Raw genomic sequence first — 6520 nt, 5'->3', positions numbered from 1 at the left:
TCCTCGGATGTAAAACAGGAAATACACCAGTTCATTCCTTTCTCTTCCTTCCTCCCTTCCTTCTTTCCTCCCTTCCTTTCTTCCTCCTTTCGTCTTTCCTTCCTTCCTCCCTTCCGTCTGTCCTTCCTTCCTCCCTTCCTTCCTTCCATCTGTCCTTCCTTCCTTCTTTCTTTCCTCTCTCCTTCTCTCTTTCGTTCCTTCCTTTCTCTTTCCCCCCCTTCCTTTTTTCCTATGTCCTTCTTTCCTTCCTCTCTCTTTCCTCCCTTCCTTCTGTCCTCCCTTGCTTCCCTCCTTCCTTCCTTCCTTCCTTCCTTCCCACCTTCCTCCCTTCTTTCTTTCCTTTGTCCTTCTTTCCTCTGTCCTTCTTTCCTCTGTCCTTCTTTCCTCTGTCCTTCTTTCCTCCCTTCCTTCTTTCCTCCCTTCCTTCTTTCCTCTGTCCTTCCTTCCTCCCTTTCTTCTTTCCTTTGGTTTTTTTTAGGATTAAGTCAATTTTCCACAACTGAAGTTAAATAATCTGAATAAGTTTGAACTCTTGCTGTCAGATAGCATCAGTCCTGTGCTGCGTCTGAAGTGTCTTCCTGTTTCCTTCACACTGCCCCCCCCCCCACCTCCACACACACACACACACACTGCCCCCCCCACACACACACTACCCCCCCTCCACACCCACACACACACACAAGGCAAGGCAGTCAATGTGCTTTAACACACCCACACACACGCACACACACTGCCCCCACACACTGCCCCCCCACCACACACACACTGCCCCCCTTCCACACACACACACACACACACACACACACACTCCCATAGTTTCTGTTACTCATAGAGATAATAATATTTTATTTTGGCGGGGACGGGGGGGGGATTTCCTGATTTCCTGTAACTGGTTGCTGCTTCAGTGGTTTGATCAGTTAAAGGGATTCCTACATGTTGATTCAGCCTCACCCGACCGTAGCCGTAGCAACAATAACTGTTTCCTTATCAGTGACCTTTAATAACCTTTTATCAGAAACCACCTTCCTGTTTCCTTCCACATTTCATTAAGATGAGATCATTTACACCAAGAAGCAAAAAATCCTCTCACACAGTTATTGTTCTTCTTCTTAAAGTTTCACTGTTTCATTTAGAGGACGGTTTTATTTAAAGACAGGAAACATGAGTAAGAGCGGTCACTGAAGAAATGCAAATTCATTTTCAGTTCCTTGAGTGCAGAGGAGTTTCAGTCTTTAATCTTTTCTTAACCCTCCTCGCACTGTTCAGGTCTGATTTCACCCATTTTTACATTTGAGAGAAAGTAAGTTAGTTTAAATTTAAAGGGTTAAAATGTGAAAATAAAAGTATGAATAACTTCACACATTCTTTTTTTGTGGACCCAGCATCAAATTTCTGCTTTTAATCCATTTATAGAGAATATATTAGAGGATTATGGTAAAAATGTCTAAGTGGTGTAACCATAAAGAGGAAGGAAGGAAGGAAGGAAGGAAGGAAAGGAAGGAGGAAGGAAGGTAGGAAGGAAGGAAGGAGGGAATCCTGGTTTTAAAGCTGTATTACTGTAGAATATATAATGTTCTGAACTTACCAGACTGTTCTAGCTGTTCTATTATTTACCTTTTACCCACTTTGTCGTTATATCTACATTAACGATTAGGGATGTCCGATATTATCGACCCTCTGATATTATCGGCCGATATTTACTTTAAAATGTAATATCGAGAAGTATTGATATCGGGTTTTTATAACCGATGTTTGTTCTGTAGGCTTCAGTATTTCCGAACCTGCATGAACGCAGCATAGGACGTTTACCGGCGCGCTTGATGATGTAAATCAACAACAACACGCTAAACTCGTGGGTCGCTAACCGTCGCTAACCGCTGCTAACCGCTGCTAACCGCTGCTAACAAGTTCATAGCGTCCGCCGCCATGTACACGGACACACAAACAGAAACCAGGTTCGCCGAAAATGGGAGCTCCGGTCCTCTGAAATGAGGCCAACCAGGAAGTAACTTAGAGCTGCATTCTATCAAAAGGCCACCAGGGGGCGACCGTCTCTATACAAGTCAATGGAGAATTCACCAACTTCTCACTTGATTTCTAACCTCAGTAAACGTTTTCAAAATGTGTTTATGGTCTCAATCGCTAGTTTAAAGCCTTCTTCAATGCAGTATGATGTTCATTTGGGACATTTTGGCCTCCCTGATTTTATATGTGACGATAAAGCAGGGTATGCATTAGGGGGCGTGGCTACGTTCTGATTGACAGGTTGATTGACCAATGTCCTCGAAATCAAGCCCTCGTAACCATAGCAACCTCCCCGCTCCGCTCATGGCCCCGTCTCATGCCCATATAAGTAGAATCCGTGTTTTTATTTTTCCCAGCATGCACCTGACATTTTCAAGATGGCGCTGCCTAGATTAGAAACTATTGGCTTCCGAGCAGCAGTCCACAAACCAATGGGTGACGTCACAGATGTTACGTCCATTTCTTTTATACAGTCTATGGTTAAACATGAATTCTTTGTGGTTCGTGGTTTGTGGCTAATAATACCAGAATATGAACAGTGTGTGAGGGTTGAAGAGAATCTGTTGTGTTGATGATTCAAACAGCAGAGTTTCATGTTTCATGTTTCTCCGTCTCCTCCCAACTCATCTCACATATCTCTCTCAGCTGTTTGTACATTTAAACCGTGACTAACAGCTACATCATGTACAAGCTATGAGAATATGATCCAGCACTTTGCTTTCTCTTTGCTTCTCTACTGAGGAGCCGCCCCATTAACCCTCCTGTTGTCCTCAGGTCAAGGAAGGAAGGGAGGAAGAAGGAAAGATGGAAGGAAGGAAGGGAGGAAAGGAATGAACGATGGAAGGGAGGAAGACGGAAGGAAAGGAGGAAGGAATTATGGAAGGGAGGAAGGAAGGATGGAAGGGAGGAAGAAGGAAAGATGGGAGGAAGAAGGAAGGAAGGATGGAAGGGAGGATGGAAGGGAGGAAGAAGCAAGGAAGGATGGGGGGAGGAAGGAAGGAAGGGAGGAAAGAAGGACAGAGGAAGGCAGGAAGAAAAGGAAGGAAGGATGGAAGGAAGGAAAGGGAGTAAGAAGGAAGGAAAGATGGAAGGATGGAAGGAAAAGTGGAAGGGAGGAAGAAGGAAGGTAGGTAGGAGGGAAGGAAAGAAGGAGGGAGGGTGGACGAAGGAAGGGACGAAGAAGGAAGGAAGGAAGGATGGAAGGGAGGAAGGAAGGATGGAAGGGAGTAAGAAGGAAGGAAAAGTGGAAGGGAGGAAGAAGGAAGGAAGGAAGGAAAGGAGGGAAGGAAAGAAGGAGGGAGGGAGGACGAAGGAAGGGAGGAAGAGGGAAGGGAGGAAGAAGGAAGGAAGGAAAGAAGGAGGGAAGGAAGGAAGGAAGGAACAGTCAAAAGAGGTGGGGTCAATTTGACCCGGGAGGACCACAGGAGGGTTAAGAGTCTTCTCTACTGGGGGTCATAAAATGAGGAGCCGCCCCTTTAAGAGTCTTCTCTACTGAGGGTCATGAAATGAGGCGCCGCCCCTTTAAGAGGCTTCTCTACTGAGGGTCATGAAATGAGGCGCCGCCCCTTTAAGAGGCTTCTCTACTGAGGGTCATGAAATGAGGCGCCGCCCCTTTAAGAGGCTTCTCTACTGAGGGTCATGAAATGAGGAGCCGCCCCTTTAAGAGGCTTCTCTACTGAGGGTCATGAAATGAGGAGCCGCCCCTTTAAGAGTCTTCTCTACTGAGGGTCATGAAATGAGGCGCCGCCCCTTTAAGAGTCAGCTCAGTGTGTTTCTGACTGGTGATAATAATCTGATTGATATCGGTTTCCTCCGGTTCTCGTCTCGTTTGACTGAATATTTTAATCCAGAACAAAAGAACATTGTTTCCTCCTCCTCACTTCGGACAAAGCTCGTATCGAACCCACACAGGAAGTCCTCTCAGTCTGAACACAGGAAGTCCTCTCAGTCCCAACCAAGTTATGCTGAATCATCTCATTCCAACATTTTCTTGTAGGATTGTTTAACCTTCCTGTCGTCATTCCACCTCATTCCTTCCTTCCTCCTTTCCTTCCTCCTTTCCTTCCTCCCTCCCTCCTTTCCTGCCTTCCTTCCTTGTTCCCTCCTTTCCTGCCATCCTTCCTTCCCTGTTTCCTCCTTTCCTTCCTCCCTCCCTTCCTTCCTTCCTTCTTTCCTCCCTTCCTTCCTCCCTCCTTGCCTTCCCGCCTTCCTTCTTTCTTTCCTCCCTTCCTTCCTTCCTCCCCTCCTCCCTCCCTCCTTTCCTGCCTTCCTTCCTTCCTTCCTTGTTCCCTCCTTTTCCTTCCTTCTTCAAACATAGAAGATGAAGATTTGACTCATTTACTCTCCTCCTTTCATTCTTTCTTTCTTTCTTTCCTCATCTTCCTCCCCTTTCTTTCTTTCCTTTTCTTTCTTTCTTTCCTTCCTTCCTTCCTTCCTTCCTTCCTTCATTCCTTCATTCCTTTCCTTCTCTTACATAGACGCTTCATGAGTTAAGGTTACAAGTCCTCCATCACTTCCATTATAAACATGATGAAGGATCTTTAATACTCAGTATAAACAGGAGGAATCATTACTTTCCTTCCCTCCTTCCTCCCTCCCTCCCTCCTTTCTTTCTTTCCTCATCTTCCTCCCTCTTTTCTTTCTCCCCTCCTTCCTTATTTCCTCCCTTCCTCCCTCCCTCCCTCCTTTCTTTCTTTCCTCATCCTTCTCCCTTTTCTTTCTTTCTTTCTTTCTTTCTTTCTTTCTTTGTCTTTCTTTCTTTGTCTTTCTTTCTTTCCTCATCTTCCTCCATTTTCTTTCTTTCCTCATCTTCCTCCCTTTTCTTTCTTTCTTTCTTTCCTCATCTTCCTCCCTTTTCTTTCTTTCTTTCTTTCTTTCTTTCTTTCCTCACCTCCCTCCCTTTTCTTTCTTTCTTTCTTCTTCTTCTTCTTCTTTTCTTCTTTCCTCACTGCTGGTTTAAGACACATTTATGAAACTCTCTTTGCACATTAATCAACACTTTTATAACTATTATTCTTTCATATGTTCTAAAAACCAATAAAATGGCGATCAGCCTAAGATGACAGTAGTGTTTGAGTATTAGAGTCGAGCAGCCCCCAAAAACCAAACCCATTAAATTCTGGCTGTAAAAAGTGAACTGTGATCAGTGTTTACTGGGGAGGGGTCCAGTTCAGCAGAGAGAGAGAGAGAAAGAGGAAACATGTTCAGACCAGCTCAGTATAATAAATATGAGTCACAGAAAGTCCTGTCGTCCTCCCTTTCTTCCTTCCTTCTGTCCTTCCTTCTTTCCTTCCTTCCTTCCTTCCTTCCTTCCTTCTTCCTTTCCTTTTCTCCCCTCCTTCTTTCCTCCCTTCCTTCCTTCCTTCTTTCCTCCTTTCCTTCCTTCCTCCTTTCCTTTTCTCCCCTCCTTCTTTCCTCCCTCCCTTCTTTCCTACCTTCCTTCCTTCCTTCCTTCCTCCTTTCCTTTTCTCCCCTCCTTCTTTCCTCCCTCCCTTCCTTCCTTCCTTCCTCCCTTCCTTCCTTCCTCCTTTCCTTTTCTCCCCTCCTTCTTTCCTCCCTTCCTTCCTTCCTTCCTTCTTTCCTCCTTTCCTTCCTCCCTCCCTCCTTTCCTGCCTTCCTTCCCTGTTTCCTCCTTTCCTTTTCTCCCTTCCTTCTTTCCTCCTTTGCTTCCTCCCTCCCTTCCTCCCTCCCTCCTTTCCTGCCTTCCTTCCTTGTTCCCTCCTTTCCTGCCATCCTTCCTTCCCTGTTTCCTCCTTTCCTTCTTTCCTCCCTCCCTTCCTTCCTTCTTTCTTTATACCCTTCCTTCCCTCTGTCCTTCGTACCCTCATTCCTTCCTTCTTCCCCCCTTTCCTTCCCTCCTTCCTCCCTCCCTCTAAAAAGTGAACTGGGATCAGTGTTTATTCAGGAGTGGTCCAGTTCAGCAGAAAGAGGAAACATGTTCAGACCAGCTCAGCATAATAAGTGTGAGTCAGAGCGAAGGATCCTTAAAGTTTAATGATTAAAATTAATAATCAGCTCGTCAGACACATTAAACCTGCTCATGTAATCCTGCCTTTATCTGACAGACTGATCAGCAGCTACTCTGAGTATTATTACAATAATCAATATTAGCTTAGTTCATACTTAGTTCATTTAGTTTGACTCTTTATAGTTGAAGTGAATTAATTATTCATTAACTTGTTAACCTCACTGACTCATTTAAACAGAAGTGTATTCAGTCACTATAAAAGAGTTTAAGATCACATTATTACATGAGTTGATATTTAACAGCTCATGTGACCTCTGACCTCAGATAACCTGAACAGCAGCTGGTGAAATATGAATCCATGGTGACACCTAGTGGTGATTTATATGAACAAAAGCATGATGATGACACAGAAAAGATTTTACACTTTAAGATCACACAAATTTTACCAAAGAACATCAGAGCTCTGTATTTAGGTCAGTGATAAATAAAGATTAGTAAGATGATGAATTCATAAATCAGTTAAACTAG

General features: G+C 44.5%; 1 protein-coding gene across 1 annotated transcript in view; it reads left to right on the top strand.

Annotated features, from left to right (window-relative positions):
* slc22a15 (solute carrier family 22 member 15) overlaps window positions 1-6520 on the top strand; it is a 29178-nt gene that overhangs the window by 18996 nt on the left and 3662 nt on the right. The gene's annotated exons all lie outside the window — the stretch shown is intronic.

This window comes from Scomber japonicus, chromosome 14, assembly GCF_027409825.1.
Source record: "Scomber japonicus isolate fScoJap1 chromosome 14, fScoJap1.pri, whole genome shotgun sequence".
Classification (NCBI taxonomy): Eukaryota; Metazoa; Chordata; class Actinopteri; order Scombriformes; family Scombridae; genus Scomber; species Scomber japonicus.
This window is presented reverse-complemented; position numbering and strand designations above follow the sequence as displayed.